This window comes from Schistocerca americana, chromosome 2 (assembly GCF_021461395.2).
Source record: "Schistocerca americana isolate TAMUIC-IGC-003095 chromosome 2, iqSchAmer2.1, whole genome shotgun sequence".
Taxonomy (NCBI): domain Eukaryota; kingdom Metazoa; phylum Arthropoda; class Insecta; order Orthoptera; family Acrididae; genus Schistocerca; species Schistocerca americana.
In genome coordinates this window covers 416,782,411-416,802,961 of record NC_060120.1, presented here as the reverse complement: position 1 = coordinate 416,802,961, position 20,551 = coordinate 416,782,411, and the positions used below count along the sequence as shown (strand labels likewise).

Sequence of the window (20,551 nt, the reverse complement as noted above, 5' to 3'; positions counted from 1 at the left end):
GACTGACCAAGTGCACCAGGCGTGGAACTCCAGCCCACAAACTGACATCCAACACCTGTACAACATAATGCATGCACACTTGCATCCTTGCATTCAACATTCTGGTGGTTCCACCCTTTATTAATGTACCAGCATTTCACATTTCCAATGGCTTATCTCATGATTACATTTATCTGTGATCTTACAATGTTACTCACTTAAATATATTACCTAGACAAACGTATCCCCTAAATTTCATTACTCTACATTAATTATTGCTTGGTTTTGCAATTTTTTCCGTTAATGTAGCTGCATCTAATTTGAATGTATAATTATGTCTACTAGTGTGCAGGAGTTAAAAAACAAGTAACAGTAAAGGATTCTAGCATAGCTTGGATGCATCGTGGACTGCTTACAAGAAAGTTACATCATGTCAAATCAACACAGAAAAGCATAATTTTCAACCTGACCATCTCTGATCTTTATAAAAATTGGTGTGCTCATTGCAAATGTTGAGAAAATGACAAAATTCCAAATTTGAGAATTGTAGCACAAGTACAATCCAAGTAATGACTGCCTGAAGGTCTGAAAATGTGTAGAAAAATTGACAAACACTGCACACAAAAATGGCTGTGACTTCTATTATAACAGATAGAACTGTGAAACAGGTAATTTTGGAAAGGGCTGGGCACAAGCTTTCAAATGATATCCAACATGGCTATATTAAAACAGTGTACACAATTAAAGGCAAAGACTTTGACCTCAAATATCTTAAAACATGACATCTTAAAAATTATTGAAAAAATGTATTTGCTTGTTTGTGTTACACTACAGATCATAGTTAAAATTCAAGTTTTGACATCATTTCATTTCAATTAGTTTGTTTTGTTTTGTTTCAAGCCGCAAATACAACTGGGGTCATACGTGCCCAAGTCAAAACTATAGAACATGAAGAGAGAGAGGAGTTTAAAAAAAACAACTACACATCAATCCCAATCAACATAACAGAAGACAGTTATAAACGAGACCTGGAGAAAGGGCTATAAAATACACCATAGAGAAATGGAGGTCCAGAACTAACAATTAAATGGCCTTCAGCATATTGCTACAATGGATAAAAAGTAAAACCGCAGTCAGCAACCCGCTTGTCGTTTGCTAAAATGGCTGATAACTCAGATGGTAAACCCAAGTGTGAACGTAAATGGTTAAAAAATGGGCATTCCATCAGGAAATGGCGGACAGTTAAAACTTGGGTGCAAACTACACAAAGTGTTGGGGGAGCACCACTTAGCAAAAGGCAATGGCTAAAAGGGCAGTGCCCAATACGCAACTTAGTTAAAATGACCTCCTCCCAGTGGGAGGGCCGAGAGGTCGTCGGCCAAGCCACCAGGAGAGGCTTAATAATCTGGAACTTATTCCCATGAAGGGAGGACCAATGGCGATGTCAAAGTGACACCATCCTCGACAGATAGCAACACAGAGATCGTCAGAGGGAATATGAGCTAGTGGGCCAAGGTACAAGGACTGCAGCATTAGCAGCAGTGACAGCAGCCTTGTTTCCTGGCAGACCAACATGACCAGGAACCCACATAAACACCACAGTGGTTCCATCAAGAGTGAGCAAGTGACAGTTTTCCTGGACCCGTTGCACTAAGGGATGAGAGATGTACAGTGCACAGACTTTGAAGGGCGCTGAGTGAGCCTGAGCAGAGGACACAATTGAAAAGTCGGTGTCGCTAGATGTGTTCCGTGGCCTGATACAGGGCGAACAGGTTGGCTGTAAATACTGTGCAGTGTGCTGTAAGCCAATATCGAAAGACATGGGTGCCAATGACAAAGGCACACTCGACTCCATGGTCAGTTCAGGAGCCATCAGCGTACGCAAAGGTACTATCACGAAGTTCCATGTGCAGGTCGTGAAACTGAAGGCGATATATCGAGGCTGGAGTAGTGTCCTTAGGAAGCAAATGTAGGCCAAGGTTAACATGGGCCACTTCACGAAGCCAAGATGGTGAAGAGTTCACACCCACTGGGAAAGTTGCAGGTAATGTGAAGTTAAGCCGCCATACCAAGTGTCGAAAGCGGACTCCAGGAGGTAACAGAGAAGAGGGATGTACCCCATACTGGGCATCAAAGGAGTCATCAAAGAAGGAGCATAGAATCGGTGGCCATGCATGGCAGGTGAATGGCGTGCATACCTGCTGAAGAGAATAACACATCTGTAGGACAGTGGTAGTTCAGCAGCTTCGACATACAGGCTCTCAACCGGGCTAGTGTAAAAGGCGCCAGTGACCAAACGGATGCCACGATGGTGGATAGTGTAGAGACGGTGTAGAAGGTACAGACATGCAGATGCATAAACAAAGCCCCCATAGTCTACTTTCGAACTGACAAGGGATCAGTACAAACGGAGGAGGGTGGTTCAGTTTGCATCCCAGAAAGTACTGTTGAGGACACGTAGGATATTGAGGGACCATGTACAGCGGGCTGCCAGGTAAGACACGTGGGAGGACCAAGAGAGTTGCCTATCGAGCACGAGCCCCAGGAATTTTGAAGTTTCAACGAACGGAAGAGTAACAGGACAAAAATGTAAAGATGGTGAGAGAGACCATTTGTGCCGTCAGAAATTCGTTCAAACGGTTTTGTCAGTGGAAATACAAAAGTCATTTTCAACGCTCCATGAGTGAAGATGATCGCGACATCGCTGAAGAATCCGCTCAATGAGACAGGCCCATGGAGAACTGCAATACATGGCAAAATTGTCAACGAAAAGGGAGCTGGAGATGCCCGGTGGAAGACAGGCCATTATAAGATTAATGGCAATAGCAAAGAGGATGACAGGACAGAACCCTGAGGCACACTTTTTTCCTGGATAAAGGTATCTGACAATGCAGAGCCCATATGCACCTTGAAAACTCGGTCTTTTAAAAATTCCTCAAGGAAATGGAGAAGGCGGCCACAAAAGCCCCACATGTAAAGAGTACAGAGGATACCAGTTCTCCAGCAGGTGTCATAGATCTTCTCCAAATCGAAAAGCATGGTCACAGTCAGCTTTTTCTGCAGAAAACCATTCTTAAAATGGGTGGACAAAATGATGAGATGATGGTCAACTTCAGAATGGCATGCTCGAAATCCAAGCTGTGCAGTGGTTAGTAAATTGGGAGACTCAAGCCACTATAGCAACCAAGCATGAATCATACGTTCCATCACATTGCAAACATAGCTGGTGAGAGAGATGGGGCGGTACCTAGAAGCAAAGTGTTTGTCCTTACTGGGCTTAGGTCTGGGTATGATGGACATTCACGCCAGCGTCCGGGAAACGTGACCTCTGCCCAGATGTGGTTGTACGTATTAAGAAGAAAGTGCTTGCCCGAAAGAGAAGGTGCTGCAACATCTGAATGTGGACAGGATCTGGCCCTGGTGCGGAGGATCGGGATGAACTGAGAGCGTGATCTAGCTTCCTCATAGTAAAGGCGGCACTGTAGCACTCACAATTCTAGGAAGAGAAGGGTATCGCCTGAGACTCCTCCACTCGTTTCCGATCAAGTAAGGTAGGGTGATAGTGGGAAGAGCTCCAAATATCCGTGAAATGGTGGCCCAACGTGTTGGAGATAGCAATAGGGTCCACGATGACATCATCTGCTACTGTCACACCGGAAATTGGGAAATGAATCTTGGTCCCAGAGAGCCATAGGAGGTTGGCCCACATGACAGAGGAAGAGGTGGAACTGTTAAAAGAACTAGTGAATGAAATCCAGCTAACTTTTTTGCTATCCCAAAGAATGCATGCCTCAGCAAGGGCCTGGGACATAGCGAGGTAAAGAGGAAGTGCAAGGAATGGAACATTCTGCAGCAGTAAGAATAAAATTTGTAAGACATTCCATCTGGTCATCACAACTGGCGAAATCTTGTTCTTCATAGGCCGCTAGCGAGGAGTAGAGCTTCAGCCTTAGTAAGCTGCCATTTGGGTGCACTGGAAAGTGGGGTAGGAGTCAGCAAATGGATGGCACATTGGAAATGGTCGCTCGAGATGTCAGAAAGAATGGACCACTCGAGACAATGTGCAACCTGAGCAGTGCAGAAGGACAGGTCCAAATGGGAATAGGTGTGCAAGGAGTCTGAAAGGAATGTGGGTGCTCCAGTGTTAAGGCAGAAGAGGTTAAGTTGATCAAGAAGGTTAGCCAAGAGGGCACCTCTCCGACAGGTTCTGGGAGAACCCCAAAGGGGATGATGCGTATTAAAGTCACCGAGTGGCAGAAATGGGTGAGGCAGCTGCCCGATAAGCTGGAGGAAGTCTGCCTGGTGACATTCAACGACGGAGGGATATAAATGGCACAAAGGGAAAAAAACCAGGTGAGGAAGGAAAAGGCGAAGAACTCAGGTGTTGGTTGGCAGGAGGGACGTTCGAAGACTTCTCAGGCATACTCCTTCTGTCCTTTCTGGCCCACTGGTTGTGTAGCTGGTGGCTTCTCTCCTTGAAGCAAGAGTCTGATGGCTTGTTGCACAGCTGGACGAGGGGATGGTGATGCTACCTTGACAATGGATGATGTCACAACCTCAGAGCTGAATTTAAGGCCGCATGTCTGCATGGCCGTGTCCTTCATGGAGCGAAATGTAGCAAGAACACAACTATAGGTGCCAGACAGTAGAACGCAGAGTTTGCAACAAGCCAATAATTTGCAAGCAACTGGGTAAGGTACTTTTTCCTTTACCCAGGTCTCTTGGCCAGCCCACTCATCAAGATACATGGAACAATCTTGAGAGGAGGCTGCATGGCCGCCATTGCAGTTGATAAAGAGGGCAGAAGGAGGCGGGCAATTGCCCTCGAGCGCATCACTACCACATGTTACACATTTGGCTAGGTGTCGACAAGAGGTTCTAGTGTGGTTGAAACGAATACATTGGTAGCAGTGCATCGGGTTCGGAATGCACAATCGGACTGTGATAATTTCATAGCCCCCTTTGATCTTGGACGGAAGCACCATTCTATCAAAGGTGAGGAGAAGAGTGTGTGTGGGCACTAAGGAGGAATCTGCCTTTTTCATCACCCGGTGGATGCCAATGACACCCTTATCAGAGAGGTACGACTGGATTTCGGCCTCGGTCAAACCATCGAGTAGCCTAGTGTAAATAACACCACAGGAAGAATTCAAAGTTCTTTGGGCCTCAACATGAACAGGATAGCTGTGGAGAAGTGAGGCAGCAAGCAATTGTTGTGCTTGATATTTGGAAGTAGTCTCCAAAACCAAAGTGCCATTCCATAAAGAAGAGCAGGATTTCACAGGGTCAGTAGCTACATCAACACCTTTCTGAATAAAAAACGGATTTACCATTGTGAAGAACTGATGATCTTCAATATGTGAAACCACAAGGGACAGTGGTGCAGCTGGAGGGCTCTTTGAATCATTAGCCTCATTCAGTTTACGTTTCATAGAAGTTAATTGTGAATATGATTGGCTCATCACAAGAAAATTCCCCGTAATTGCCACCGTCTCTGATGGTACGCTCCATCCAACTGGGGGCCTCCTTCACAAGGGGGCGCACCAGCTTTAGGCGATTGTTCACACCTCCCAAACACCTGACAGAGGGAACAATTGGCAATTGGGGAAGGTAGCAGCTCAGGCAATCACCCCTCCCTGGCCTGGCCTATACTAGGGGGTATGCACTAACCCCACCTGTCGACCCAGGGCTGGGAATTATGTGTTACCCAGTCACCTGTTAGGCATCAGACACAAGGGTTGGCCTTCAGGAGCACAAAGGGAGGAAGAAGAAAAAGAGGAACCACAAATGCCAAAGTGGAGGAAGGATAGGAGAAGGGAAACCTCAGAGTCTGGTTAGGTGCACATCTTTTTGTGAAAGGGTATACATTTGATTTGTTGGTGGTGTCACATCAACCTATGTAATAATGTCTTTCTTGTCCACAATGAACATGTACAGTCTCTTGGACTATGCAAATAGGAGTATGCAAATGAAGGTGAAAGAATAACAGGATGTAGGAAGTTAATCGTAACCTCTTTACTAACATTCAAAACACATCCAAGCCACCAAAGGTCTTTGTACAACTGCAACAAATCCTGTGGTATCACTGAGGTAAGAGTCTTGTTGGGTATGTGTTAGATGTTCTTTCTGATGTCTGGTTAATTGGAGAAAAGTATTGCTTGGATTTTCTAATGGCCAATGGATATAAAACAATGTAACTATGTGCAAACCACTATTGAGTGAGAGCTTCTTCTTCATTATACTCACTGTTAGTTGTATAATGAAAGTGACAAACTGCAAGGTTCTTGGAACACCATTCAAACAACAGTCTGTTTGACATTATCTGAGAGATGTAGATGCACTACAGACTGGCATAGGCAGCAAGTCTCTTGATGGTACCAGCAATACCATTACAAGGTCTTTCATTGACAGTCAGCATCACATGTCAGCTCTTTCAATCCAGAACCATTCAACATGTACTGCACATTTTGTTGGATACTGCAAACACACACACTATGGGTATCGGCTGCACCAGCTAGAACACAGTTCTTGGGTCATAACTGGCAAAATTTGGATAATCCTATTTTTAGTCCTGGAAGAGTATCTTTGAATGATTTATACAGCTCATTCAGACTTTCTAACACCAGTCACTTTTGTTTGTGAACTCTGAAACCATTTTCCTTGACAGAAACAAAATCCTTCTTCCCAGGCAAACAGCAGCTTATACCTTATTGATTGTAGAACTCATGACAGTTCCCAACGTGCTCAGTCAGGACATGTCTCAGGTGATGAGTTGCTAAGATAACACATTCTTTGAGAAACTGAGTAGTAGAACGCAAGACAGAGCTAACCCACACAGAAATGGAACTCAAATATTTTGTGTTTCTTACCAATTCAGAGAGATTCCAAAATATTTCTTTTGTACTGTGGAAGAGTAAAGGTGGGTAATGTTTATTCATATATATGGTATAATGAATATATATTAGTAGCATATGAAAATGTCAATAGCTCATTTTTAACAATTTGTGAATTAGCTTCTTCTAGCATTTTAGCACTGTTTTGGTTTTCTCACAAAATAGTTTTAACCTTCAAATTCAGTTTCAATCCTTTGAAATGCTCCAACTTTTTGAAGACATGTCAATACTAGGATCCTCTCAGTGCTTGTGGTGCTAGAACTGAATTTCTCTTTCAATTGGATTATAATTTCAGATTCCATGGACTGGCTGTTGTGTTATCTTCATCATCATTTCATCATCACTGACATGCAAATCACTGAAGCAGTGTCAGCTAAAAAGACTTGCCCCAGGCGATGAGACTTCCCAACAGGAGGCCCTAGCCACAAGCAAATTTCACACCAGTGTCTCACCAAGAGATACCAAACTGTCATTTAATGTAACTAAAGTAATATACTTCCCAACAGGAGGCCCTAGCCACAAGCAAATTTCACACCAGTGTCTCACCAAGAGATACCAAACTGTCATTTAATGTAACTAAAGTAATATTTGGGGTTGCAGATGTGTATGACTCATCTGAGGAGTTGTGAAGTTTTGTGATTCACATCTGTTTCAATGTAGTTGATTTATTAGCCACATGTAGTTAATTTTTCCTACATCTATCACATATTTTGTGATCTGTCATTATGCCACTGATCGTATCAACCATCCACTTTTGCACTTTACATAGACATTTCTTGTATCTGTTTTGTCCATCTACCCTGAAGGGATTACAGCAACATGTGATCCTCTCAAACTCCATCTTCATCCGGTGGATTTGTCCGGTCACAACACACAACTTTTGCTACAGCTTCCTCTGTACAGTTGGCATCCACATTTCCATTCAAGCTATGAAAGCAAACATTTCACTCACATGATCTCCTATTTTCTCACTTACTCTCAGATAACAGAACTTAATAATATTTGTGTGCCATTGCCATGTTCTTGGTGTACATAATGATGCTTGTTATTGACCTGTTCACTTGGCACACTTACCTGTGATTGTTCAAAATGAAAATGCTTGCAAATTGCTTGTTCACATTTCAAACACACACACACACACACACACACACACACACACACACACACACACACACACACACAGAGAGAGAGAGAGAGAGAGAGAGAGAGAGAGAGAGAGAGAGAGAGTCATGTGTGTGTGTCCATTGTTGGTGAAGGCCTTAACAGCAGAAAGCTTTAATTGTAAGAGTCTTTTTACGACTCAGCATCTCCACTACATGGTGAGTAGCAACTTTCCTTTTCATAATATTGTTACATTCCAACCTGGATTTTCCATTGTTTGATTTTCAACTTGATAATTTAATATTCTGATTGGTGTAAAATGAAGAAGCAAATATAATTTTTAACCTTTGAAGTTTACACGTTTTGAAATAGAAGGTCGTAGGTCAAGATCACTGACCTTAATTGTGTAATTTGTTTGAATATGGCCAAACTGCACATAACCTGAAGGCTCGTTCCCAGCGATCTCCAAATTACCTGTTTCACAGTGCTATCACCATTATAACAGAAGTTACAGACATTTTTGTGTGCAGTGTTTGTCAAATTTTCTGCACTTTTCAGATCTTCCGGTGGCCATTACTTTTGTCGTACCTATGTTACAATTCTGTAAATTGGCATTTTTCATTCATCATGTGCAATGAACACACCAAATTTGATGAAAACTGAAGATGGCCAGTTTGAAAATTGTACTTTTCTGTGTAGTTTTGACATGAAATGACTCAAATGCATTTTTACAAGTCTAGATACAGCTACAAATTCATGGAGTAGCTTTACAGGAAGTTGTCAATAACAGGGTGGCAGATGTCAAAAAAGCTGCTTTTGCTTCATGTGCACTGCTCATTGAGCATCTTCTCCTTGGATTTTTTCTGGTGGGTGTAATTTTTCTTTCTTTCTTTCTTTCTTTCTTCCTTCCTTCTTCTTCTTTTTTTTTCGTATGCCCATAAAATATCAGTTCTTCATTGTATGAAGGATTATGAGTTTGTACAGTGCCACATACAAAATTTACTTGCACAATACTGTGTATGGTCTACAAGATTAATTTATTTAGTTAGCTGGTTTTTACCTTACAAGGCCATCATTAGGCTTTTACTGACAATTGATATAAAACAAGTTACAATATTTGTAAACAAAGCTGAAAAAGATTTTACTCATCTAGACTGAGGCACAAACACACCATAAATGTCAAATCTTTGATAATACAGCAGTAACGCAATTACAGAAGTAAAAAGTTGAACAGTATATAAATACAGAGAGAGCAAACAAGTGAAAACATCAACACTAAACACAAAGACAATGCCAAAATAACAGATCAGATTAAATTAAATTACCAATTCCAATAAAATAAAATTGTCCACATCTTTCATAGGAAACAAAAACTGAAAATTGTACCCATCCTCTATGCTTCCTCTGCTCCTCCTCCTACTGTCTGTAGGAAGTGATGTACGATACCATACCTAGGACATATACCACAGAGAGAGCAAAAACACTGAAATCCTGCAACTATACTACACGAGGAACATAACAGCACAGCACTTTTTCAACAGAAAAGATAAGACCCAATTACTAGGCAACAGTGAGGTATACAAAATTACTTCCCCTGATTGTGATCAGTTTTATGTTGGTCAATCAGGCACACACACAGCTACAAGGTTGGCTGAACATGAACCCAGCTGGAGGTTGTAGAATAATGACTCCACATTTGTTGAGCATGTAATGAGTGAGGGCCACAGCTACCAGCTCCAGTCCCATGCCACTTACAAACAATGGCCAAAATGCAACCTGTTGGGAATCCTCGAAATCAGCAAACATCTGGCCCATGCTCCAGATTTAATATTAGACCAAGCACAGCTCGCTTCCTCTCCTAAACTTCACTTAATCCTCAAAGTTTTCCAAATGCTTCCCACATTGTCTGTTCCTTTCTATTCCTCCATTTTCCCATATTTATTTATTTTATTGTGAATGCTTATGTACTCTACAGATTCAGTTGCTACAATTGTCAATTCTACCTTATACTCTGTTTATGAATCAATTTTCATATGTAATACCACTTGTCAGGTACCACTTTCATTTTATTTGGAATGTTAATTTAATTTAAATTGTTATACTGGTGCTGTTTTTTAGTTAATTGTTTATGTTTATTCTATTTTGGTTACTTTATATTTATTTGCTGTTCAACTTTTCAATAACATTATCACTGTACTGTCAAAAATGACATTTACTGTCAAAAATGACATTTACTATGGGTTCATGCCTCAGTCTAGATGAGTAACATCCTTTCCAATATTACTTACAAATACTTTAACTTATTTGATGATGAGATGAGTTAAAGTCTGATGAAGGTCTTGTAAACCAAAAACTGGTTAACTAAATAAATTAATCCTGTAGAAAATTGTGCTTTTCACTTATTATTACACTGTTTTCCAAAAAAAAAAAAGAAGAATAAAGTATCAAAAAGATCTTTAATTTCTTCTATCTAAGCTTTGTTTTTCACCTCCTATTATGTACAATATTTATATATCCATCATATTATGTATTATTAATGGCTGTATCAGATCCACTTGAAAAGGATAGATGTAAAGGCCAAAACTTGTTGTGGACTTAATAGAGTTCTTACTAGAAACTGGAGAGGTTTTTCTTTAATTGAACATACAGTTGTGAACTAAACACCCTCCAAAAATGGAGAAACTGATAATTTAATAATCACTGGTCTCACAACTACATAATTTTAGGGAGTTTCTTGTCCCTGTTTAGCTAAATGCAGATATGCTTCTGCCTGCTCATCTCAGAAAGACAACACAAACACAATCAAAATCCATGTAGTTCAGACTGTGTGGATACAACGTCTCCTCTTAAATTAAAGCAATAATGTAACATTATATGGAGCATCTGGCAACAGCAACAAATACCAGATTCAACATGAGTAATAAAGTGCAAATACAACAATGAGCAGGATGAGATACAAATGTGATACAGTTAATTGGGAACATATCAAAAATTCTGAAAATCGCACTTCAGTAAATACAGAGATGCTTATATTACTAGTAACCATATTTGGATTTGAGATGTGGACAATGGAAAAATATGGCATGACCTTTTTTTCCCCTCTCTTTAATAGAGAATATGCTACGGACAGTCACTTTTCCACAGCTCCTTACGCAAATGTAACAGGCCAGAGAATAGCTATTACTAGTACAAAATACCCTATATCATGAATCGTGTGGGGGCTTAAAAACAAATGTAGATGAACATTTACCGTAGCCTGGCACGCAGTTTTAAGCTACTGCCTATGTTAAGTGATAAATTGTGACAATTCTTTTAAATGCTGGTTTGCAAATGGGTTTCAAAGTCTTGTGAACTGAAAGAGACACAATTAAAATAGATTTAGTCAAAATAAATCCACAGACAGAGATCAACATACTGCAGAAGAAACAGAATACTTTCTAAACATCATGACAAATGAAAGTCAGAAACATGAACAAATAAGCAGTGAAAAGAATGGACGAGCAAAGGCAAAGACGACCTGTAAAGAAAAGGTGATTGGTTGGTTGGTTGAATTGGGGGAGGGGGCCAAACAGCAAGGTCATCAGTCTCATCGGATTAGGAAAGGGTGGGAAGTTGGATGTACCCTTTCAAACAAACCATCCAGGCCATGCGCTCAGTATAAAAGCGGCCAACGCACGCCAGCGGAATCATTCCGCTGTGAGCTATATCTGCAACAGCATTGAAGCACTGTGCCTCGTCGACGTGTTTATCATCAACGTCACCATCGCATGCCAGTCTACAAACACATAATAAGCCTGGAGAATAAACTTGGCACAAATGGAACTGCACCAAGTGTCATATTGAATGGATCGATTTTTTTCCATGGATGTAGAGTTAATTTCGGTCTTGACGTTGCCACAGGTATTTAGGGAAATCACAGAAAACCTAAATCAGGATGGCGAGACGTGGGTCAGAACCGTTGTCCTCCAGAATGACAGTCCAGTGTGCTGACCACTGCAGTACCTCGCTCAGTAAAAAGAAAGTGACTAGTTAGTGATAGATACTAGTATGTTGTAGAAATAACTAGGGAATTACAAGTTACACAGAAGGCTCTGGAGGGACATTGTCCATTATGTCTTCGGAAATTACAGGCTCTCCATGGATCATAGTGTAAATACATGAATGATGAAATGCACGTCACCATAAGGTAATCTATAATTCTGTAATGCCTACTCATGTGTAGTACTTGGTAGTGTACATCGGCCATCCAAAAAGTTCTGACACTGATTTTTCGCTGGAATAGAAGCAATGCCAATGCAGTAACTAGGGTGGCAGCTTTAACTACCAACCAGAAACAAAAGATGTGCATTCGAACAGTCAGTTGTGAGCAGATAGTGTTAATAGTGGATGTGCAGCCATCATATGTCAATGATGTGTCACAAATCATAACAGAGCAACTTTTCTAAATCCAGACATTCTCCAGATTGTTTTAAAGAAGAGAAACGTGTGCAAAGTTTGTCCTGCACATCTTGACTCCTGAACAACAACAATGTGTGTACTCCTGCCGCAACTTGATTGAAATAAAAAACACAGGTGATTGTTTTCTGGGAAAAAACAATCATTACTGGTAACAAAACTTGGTGTTATCAGTAAGAATCTATTGCAAAATGACAAACTGCAGAAATTTACAACACTTTGATGACATAACCAATATAAAAGCCTTGTGATGTACTAGTTGAACATTGCCCCAGACAAGGTCTTCTCTGACAGTTTCACATGATTGTATGAATGTTCTGTGCATTATACTCAAGTAGGGTGGGGGTGGGGATACTATGTAGAAGGCCCGAAGCTTTAAAAACTACGTTAATCCAGTCTTGAACTTTTGGACTGATGTGGTGTTACCTCAAAACAACAGGCATCAGTGTTATATCCTAGTCTGGCACAGATCTTTAACTTGTCAGAATGGTCCATCACAGCATGTGGTAAGAGCAAAAATATGGTACCTCAGTAAATTCCCCGAAGCTGTGGTTGACTTCTCCTCTATATCCTTGCTCTAGAGGGTACTGGTGCTAGCCTCATACAGCTTTGTGGGATGGCCTCTAGAGTTTGCAAGGTATGGAGAACTAATAGAGTCTGAGTCAGACTATGAGGCATGCCTAGGTGGCTCAGTTGGTAGAACATTATCTGCAAAACACGGGTATCTAGGTTTGATTTCTGTTCTAGCACACAGTATTAACTTGAAACATCACAGTGTATACTTCACTAAAATGCAGAAATTACATCATCTTATAATATTCATATTGCACATATAAAATAATAAAAATTGTTAATGTCTGTGTGTTGCTACATCATCATTGTTCCTAGCTAGCTTCCACAACAAAATAGTTTTTAAAGAGAGCATTTCTGAACAGAAAACTCTGTAATGTTCAGATTTCCAATACATTAAACTGTGCAAATGGCACTATTGACTACAAGCAGAGTTGCTAATATCCATCGTCCTCATCATAATCATCAGTCATCTGACATCCACCACTGGGTAAAAGCCTCAGCCTCAAACTGCACCATTACTTTTGTGTATCTGCCTTGGCTTATCTAGTGGAATCCAACAATGAACTTGGTCCAGTTCAGCTGCCTGGATTCTTGTCCCATCCACCTTCATATCATTTTCATTACAGTTGTATTTATGTCTTCCATTTCAGTTTGTTACCTCATTTCTTACGAAGCAGAATAATTACAGCACTGTTCCAGTTTTGTGGATTTATATTATTCCATATTTATTCTAAACATGACTGTGTTCTTTACTATTGAATTACTTTGCTTTCAGCTTTAATTATTTCTGCTGAAACACCATCTTCTCCAGATGTCTTCCTTTTCTTCATGCCTTGAACAGCTTTTTACAGCTTATCTGACATTACTTCCAGAACGTTATTATTTTCATTATTAATTTATCTGTGTTACTGATTCGCCTCTTGAATTGGACAGACATTTAAACGAATCTTTGAAAAGTTGCACAATTTTCTCTCTGTTGTTAGTTAGTGCACTATTTGCCAGTCAGGTCATGAAATGTGATGTATGCGCAACCTAAGCTTAAGACCGGTGTTCCTTCTCTTCTTTCTTCCCTGCTGAATTATAAATAAGTGTGTCTTCCAGTATGTCACAAAATGAATACTGTAAAATTATAAACTTGTTACTTTCCTGTACATAAGCATTGATATTGGGAAGCTATTCACTGCACAGAAAATAAGTTAAGCAGTGCAAAGGCAGACACATAACCAAAAGAAAAGTAATGTAACCCATTTACCAAACTGCTATGTTGTTTTAATTAGTGTATGTTGTGACTAAATAACCAAAGGTCACTGTTCCCACAAGTGGCTGTGAACTGTGCATATGTAACTAATATTAGCAGCAGCTAGATCACTTACATCTCAACTATCATGTTATTCAATCTTTTTAAATCTTACAGATGCTTGTTCCCCATATATGCTCCAAATATGCCAGACATCATCTTTAGAAGTCAACAGATCATGAATTACCTGAAAGATTAACAAGTGATGTACATTGTTGTGCAAAATGGAATTAGTAATCATGTGGACATATAATTCATGGCAGCATCTGGTTATTACATAATGCATATCACTCAATATTAAGATATATGAATAAGAGCAAACAAAAAGGAGGAAGCATTGGTGATGTATTGGGCAGTTACAAATTTGTGTGCATGGCATAACAAGCACACCTGGTTGTCAGAAGGTGATAAGGAGATCCCTGGTGCTTTTGAAACTCAGGAAGGTTTGCCGAAGATGCAACTCTGGAACTTGCTGTAGCCAGCAACTCACACAGCTAGACTACTGACTTGTTCCCACAGCTGACAGTGCCACATATGCACAGCCAGCAGTGAGCACATCACGATGAGTCTGAGACATGCCCTCCTCCTCCTCCTCATCATGGACTTGTATTCAGTCTACATGCTTCTACCATATATGCCGGCTACCCTGCTGTTGACAACCTATGCTGTCAGCTTGGACTATATTCATGTTTGACTCCGGCTGGATTTCTCACGGCAGTCTGATGAACCTTGGCTTTATTCACAGGCTTGCAGTTTTTCTGTGATCATTCTTTGCATAAACACAGCAAGCCAGAAGTTTCTGTTGTGTGCCAAACCCTCAACCTGTACAGAACTTGCAACTAGTGGTTGTGTTCAAATAAAGGGAACAGAAGAAGCACCATTCCAACAGTGGCAATAAGGTTCTACACATACAGGGTGTCGTATGATGGATCCTGGGTTCCTAGCATTCAAGAAACCTCTGGAGAAGGTTGAGCTTATGGCTGCTCTACAGCGAGGTTATCAGCGGCCTCAGGAGAAATGATCAACAACAGATGAAACTGCAGGCAGAACAACAATAACAACAACAGCAACTCACTGCTTTGATACAGCAACAGGTAACAGCATGTCTAGCATCGAACTCAGTAGAGTTGGCTGTGTTTTCATTCCCATTTTTCCAAGATGTAAGGATAATTGGATGTATACATCTGAAGGCTACACCACTAATTCACAGCATCTAAAGTTAATGATTCAGAAATTCAAAAGTCTCTCTTTTGGTCAATTCCTCTCAAAACATTTTGTATTTAGCTCTTCAGCTCCATCCATTAGACAATAGGGACAGATTGTCATTTTCTAGAATGCGCGAGATTTTGTCAGCTTACTATAGTTGCAAGGCCCATACAGGGTTTACTAGGCTTCAATTTTTTCAGTGTCAGAGATCACTTTCCAAATTGTACCAGGAATAGATCACAGAACTAAAAGGCCCAAGTCGGAAGTGTAACTTTGTCAGTACACATGAGACATGTAAAAAAATCTTACACAGACACTCTCATCCAGCACTGAGTAACATTATTCAATATAGGTTAGCATGCAGGTTTTAAAAAGTTCTGAGCCTTCTTTAGAAGTCCTCAGCATTACAAGTTTTTGAATTTACACAGAGAAATGAACATTTTTGGCAAAAACATTCTGCAGTTTCCTCTTTAAACTCAGCAGAGACTGACAAACAAGCAGTTCACTCACAAGAGTGTAGCCAGAAGTATGTGTTGTTACCAGTCAATAATACTGTTCCCAACAAGACACATGGCAGCATACACAACCAATGTTCCAGTGATATGATTCCAAGTCAGTGTCATACTCTTTTAATTCTAGCTCTCTAGCTCTCTTCCTACATTACCCTACTGCAAATGGTAGTTGCTGCTCAACCCAGATTCTTTTGAGCGTCACCCTCACCATCAATGCCCATGTGTGATGAACACCACTCTCAAAATCAATGTCCCATGTGTGATGAACACCACTCTCAAAACCAATGTCCCATGTGTGATGAACAGTGGTTTCAGTGTTGGAAATACACCATACAAGTAGCATTTGATTCTTCTTTCCTCTGTAGAATAACTGCAAGTGACAAGGAGCATGATGCAGTAAATAAAATCAGAACCATTTTAAAACCTGAGACAACCAAGACAACCATCAAAAGTAAGTTGCTAATTGAACTGAAAATTTTCCAGAAACTGATAGCATTTCAAGATGGTACAGAGGCTTTAGCTTCGCTTATAGACTCTAATAAATAAATCAAGTTGGGTTTGCAAATCTTAAGGTCATTTACCCCTTATTCTGTATGAGGACATTAAAAACAAATTAAGTAGCCTCCAACAACCTTAAGTGATGACAGCTACCTTGTCTAGTTCATGGGAGTTCCCTTCATTAGTTGTACACAAACTGAACAGCTCACTAACTGTGTGAAGACTTTAAGACAATTCCCAAGTTGTGGTGAACACCATAATTCCACACATCCAAGGCCTCTACTCAAAACTGAAATTTGGTAAATAAATCTTTCAGAGGCTTACTTGCAACCACATTTGAATCCAGGCTCCAAATGAGTGATCATTTTCAAAACCCCCTCTATCAATAGCGGCGGCTCCCTTTCAGCATTTCTAGTGCACCTGCCATATTTCAAAGGTACCTGAAACAGTTGAGCTGAGAGATTCTGTATGTCATGCTGTAACTATCTTTACAATGTAATCAACACAGGTTTTAGCAACCATGAGCATCTCAAAAACCTACACTCACTTTTTCTGCCTTACAGAAAGCTGGCCCCTGAATTGCTATCCCTAAAAGTGTCTTTTTATTTATTTATTTTTTTCCCCAATATTCAGGCAAGAACCTGGGTTTCAATACGAAGAAAATGGGATACTTGCTACCAAACATAACATATAGGCCACTGACATCAAGTCCCCACATTGGAACTTTAAAGAACTACAGTCTTTCACAGATTGCGCAACACCTTAACACACTCCAAAAGAAGGGGACCATTTGGTCATCCACAAGTGGCAATCCAGTCCACACTCTTAAACAAGCCTTGCAAAAGGCAACTTGTTGGATGCCCAACTGTTCCAACGAACACTTGATTCTTGTCACAGATGGTTCCCAGCATGTTATTGGCTACAGCCTTTCACACTAGGAAGCAGAATCAGACCACCCAATACCTTTCAGTTCCAAAATGTTTAATAAGGCTCAACAAAACTACGACCAGATCAAGAATGAGGCATTTGCAATCATCCATGCACTGCACAAATTTCACATGTACTTCTATGGCATGAAATTCCAGCTAAAGACTAATAACAAGACTTTGTTCGCTTTATTTGATCATTGCTCATTGTTTCTTGGCAACACAGTATAATGCATACAGCAGTGAACCCTGCATATCAATACTCCATTACATACAAATCAACAAGCCAGCATATGAATGTGGACGCTTTTTCCTGGCTAGTCCTGATGCAGAATTTGACAAACATGAGATCATGTGCTTCCAAAATGATGCATAAGCACTTTTCCTTCTAATTAATTTTCCAACCATGGCGTCCACCACTGTGACAGAACTGTGAAATGACCTCATGTTGCACCATGCTTTTAAGTGGATGAAGTCATGTTGGCTGGACAACTTGCGTGCATCATCGGGCCCAACAATTTGATGCTACGTTTCTTTCAAACCTACTTGCTTATGAGAATGAGTCACCCACAGTGTTGATCCCACCCTTACTCCCCATTAGGGTTCTCGCCCTGCTTCATGTGTCATTAGGACTTCATTTGGACAAACACCTTGGTTCGCCACTCGCTTATTGGTAAGCTATTCATCAAAGACATTGAAGAGCTTGCGTGTCCATGTTCCAGGTAAAACCCCCAGCTGGAATCACTTCCAAATGTTTTGTCATCCTTGCTGCTCACTGACACCAATTTCACATAGACTTTGGGAGTCCTTTTCTCAACCTGACCTTTTCTCTACCTATGTGGCCAATCGTCATGGACTCTAGCTCATAGTTTTATACTGATTCTTGTTGTTAAGACCTTCAAACAAATTAAAAACTTGAAAATATCAAGCCACACTTTGTAGGTAACAGTCTTCATCAGGGTTGTAAATGTAAGTATGAAATGAGAAAAATGTACATGCATAAAAAAAAGATATTCATGAAATATTCATTAACTTTGACAGATTACAACCAAACTGTTGCCTTATAATCTAACCCAGATCTCAGGTTATGCTACAGAATATTTGAGTGCAAGAGTTGTAAATTAACTACAGAATGTGCAAAATTTGTAAAAAAAAAAAAAAAATCCATAACAAATTCATTGACTTTGATAAGTTACAACCAAACTGCGCCATACAATCTACAGGCTACAGATCTGTCGGTCACCACTACATATGTTAAAATAGTAGGTTTTTAGTCACAACACATTTGTTAGCTTCATCAAATCATAAGTATCACATTTCCACATCCCTAGACCAAATGTTATGCTACAGCTTATGATGTAAACACAACTTTTACTTTTAAAAAAGTGCGAATGATAATGTCATTGATCAACGGTGAATGACAAACCACGATCTTCTGTACACTTGCCACCTCCACTAGCCCTCTACAGGCCTAGTTAACATCATAATCGAATAACCAGTCATACAAACTAAACGAATTCTTGTGAACTAAATGAACGAACGCCAGCTACAATTCAAAGGTGCAAATGAAATAAACGAAGACGTCATCTATACAGCACCAAGTATAACACCGCTGGCTCCTGGTGTGCACTATATCAACCAAAAAATATCAACGAAACCCAGTCAACTCTACGCCCTCTATGCAACAAAAGCAGGGAACCTAGGTTCGGATCAAAGTGTGCCACAATTTAGATTAGTCACGATATATTCAAGAGTTCATTAATCTATGCCGAGTGTAGTTTGATAGGTAAGTATCAGCATTCAAATTCAAAGGTCTGTGATTCAAATAAGAAGTCGGCAGCAGAATGACTTATGTGTCCGGCTGGTTCTCTACTCCAAAAGTATTTGCAGTTGGTTGGTTACGTCATTTCGAATGTTGGAGGCCGCGCCTACTACAGCACCAACCTTCATGACATCTACACAATAATTAATGAGGCTCATTTTCAAGTCGTTCTCATATATTCCTGTTCTACTGTAAAGGGAAATGACATATATTTTAAAGTCAGACAACAGAGTATCCGATTTCCATAGGTTTATCACTATGTAATAAATGTAAAAACTTACTAACGCTGTTCGCTGCTCATTAGACAACTGCTTATTATCACATTACTTTAAAACTGTATGCTCGCCGAACATATTCATTCATCCTGCTCATTCTAATCAACGAAACAAAAGATTCTTCGTAATATAGCATTCTTGAAAACATTCAAACAATTACGAACTGAAGATCATAAACCAAACAACATGCTGTTCATTTCTAGAGCAAAATCAGCCACCATCTACAATCAACAACTATAAATAATTATGATGACATCTGTGGCGATGCCGGCGGGAAAGTGCTAATCTCACAAACAGTTTACTTCCGTTTCCCATGAAGCAATGTAATCACCTGCAAACCAATAATTTTCAGTCATGATATTTTGCTACGCCATTTTCACTAATTATTTGCAAACAACACTCTTCAAATCCAAACACAACAAAACGCATAATACAACTGTCACTTTCCGCTACTCAAAGATTATCTGAGTACAGATATTTCAATTTATTTAACATAGACAGCTTTTGTATGTCTCTGGTAGCTGAAAATTACCATTGACAGAACAACTGTCAACAGGGCAGTGTCTCGTGCCAATAAAACACTTGGTTGCGCCATAAACATCCATGGAGTGAGTAATCGGATACGTAGAACGAGAGTTTTGTCTGTTGCAACTCGAATCAAGTGATTTTGGCACAGCGCATTTTAGCCCGTATTGCGCTTAGCGATTTTGCATGTTATTACTTCGCTGCTACAGGTAGACCACCTTCAGAAGTACTGAGAAACTTTGTATTCGTGTTTTAAAGACATCTCAACAATATGATACCAGGACCTGAATTTGGCTTACTTATTCTTACTTGAGAACTTGAACTGAAGTGATATTCTGACGAGTTAATGAACTTTAATTATTGGAGACATTATTGTTGGACTTAACCTTCATGAAAGTGAACCGTTACAACGAATAATGGACATTGTAAATGTAAATTAATGCAGATGAATAGGAAAAATAATCCAGTAATGTCTGAATACTCCATTAG

The 20,551-nt window shown here is 40.1% G+C and overlaps 1 protein-coding gene across 11 annotated transcripts in view; it reads right to left on the bottom strand.

The window, feature by feature from the left end:
• LOC124595197 (tetratricopeptide repeat protein 7B-like) overlaps positions 1-19,996 on the bottom strand; it is a 29,660-nt gene extending 9,664 nt beyond the window's left edge. For 2 of the 11 annotated variants that reach the window (XM_047133824.1, XM_047133822.1), the window contains exons 1-3: positions 19,544-19,814; positions 14,375-14,485; positions 12,956-13,136 (exon numbers count right to left, since the gene is read on the bottom strand). The gene's annotated coding sequence lies outside the window, so the exon portion shown is untranslated. Of the gene's footprint in view, positions 1-12,955; positions 13,137-14,374; positions 14,486-19,543; positions 19,815-19,868 lie in introns of those variants that run through there. The other 9 variants (XM_047133831.1, XM_047133828.1, XM_047133829.1 and 6 more) reach the window with 7 other exon arrangements.
• Positions 19,997-20,551: the final 555 nt, after the last annotated feature.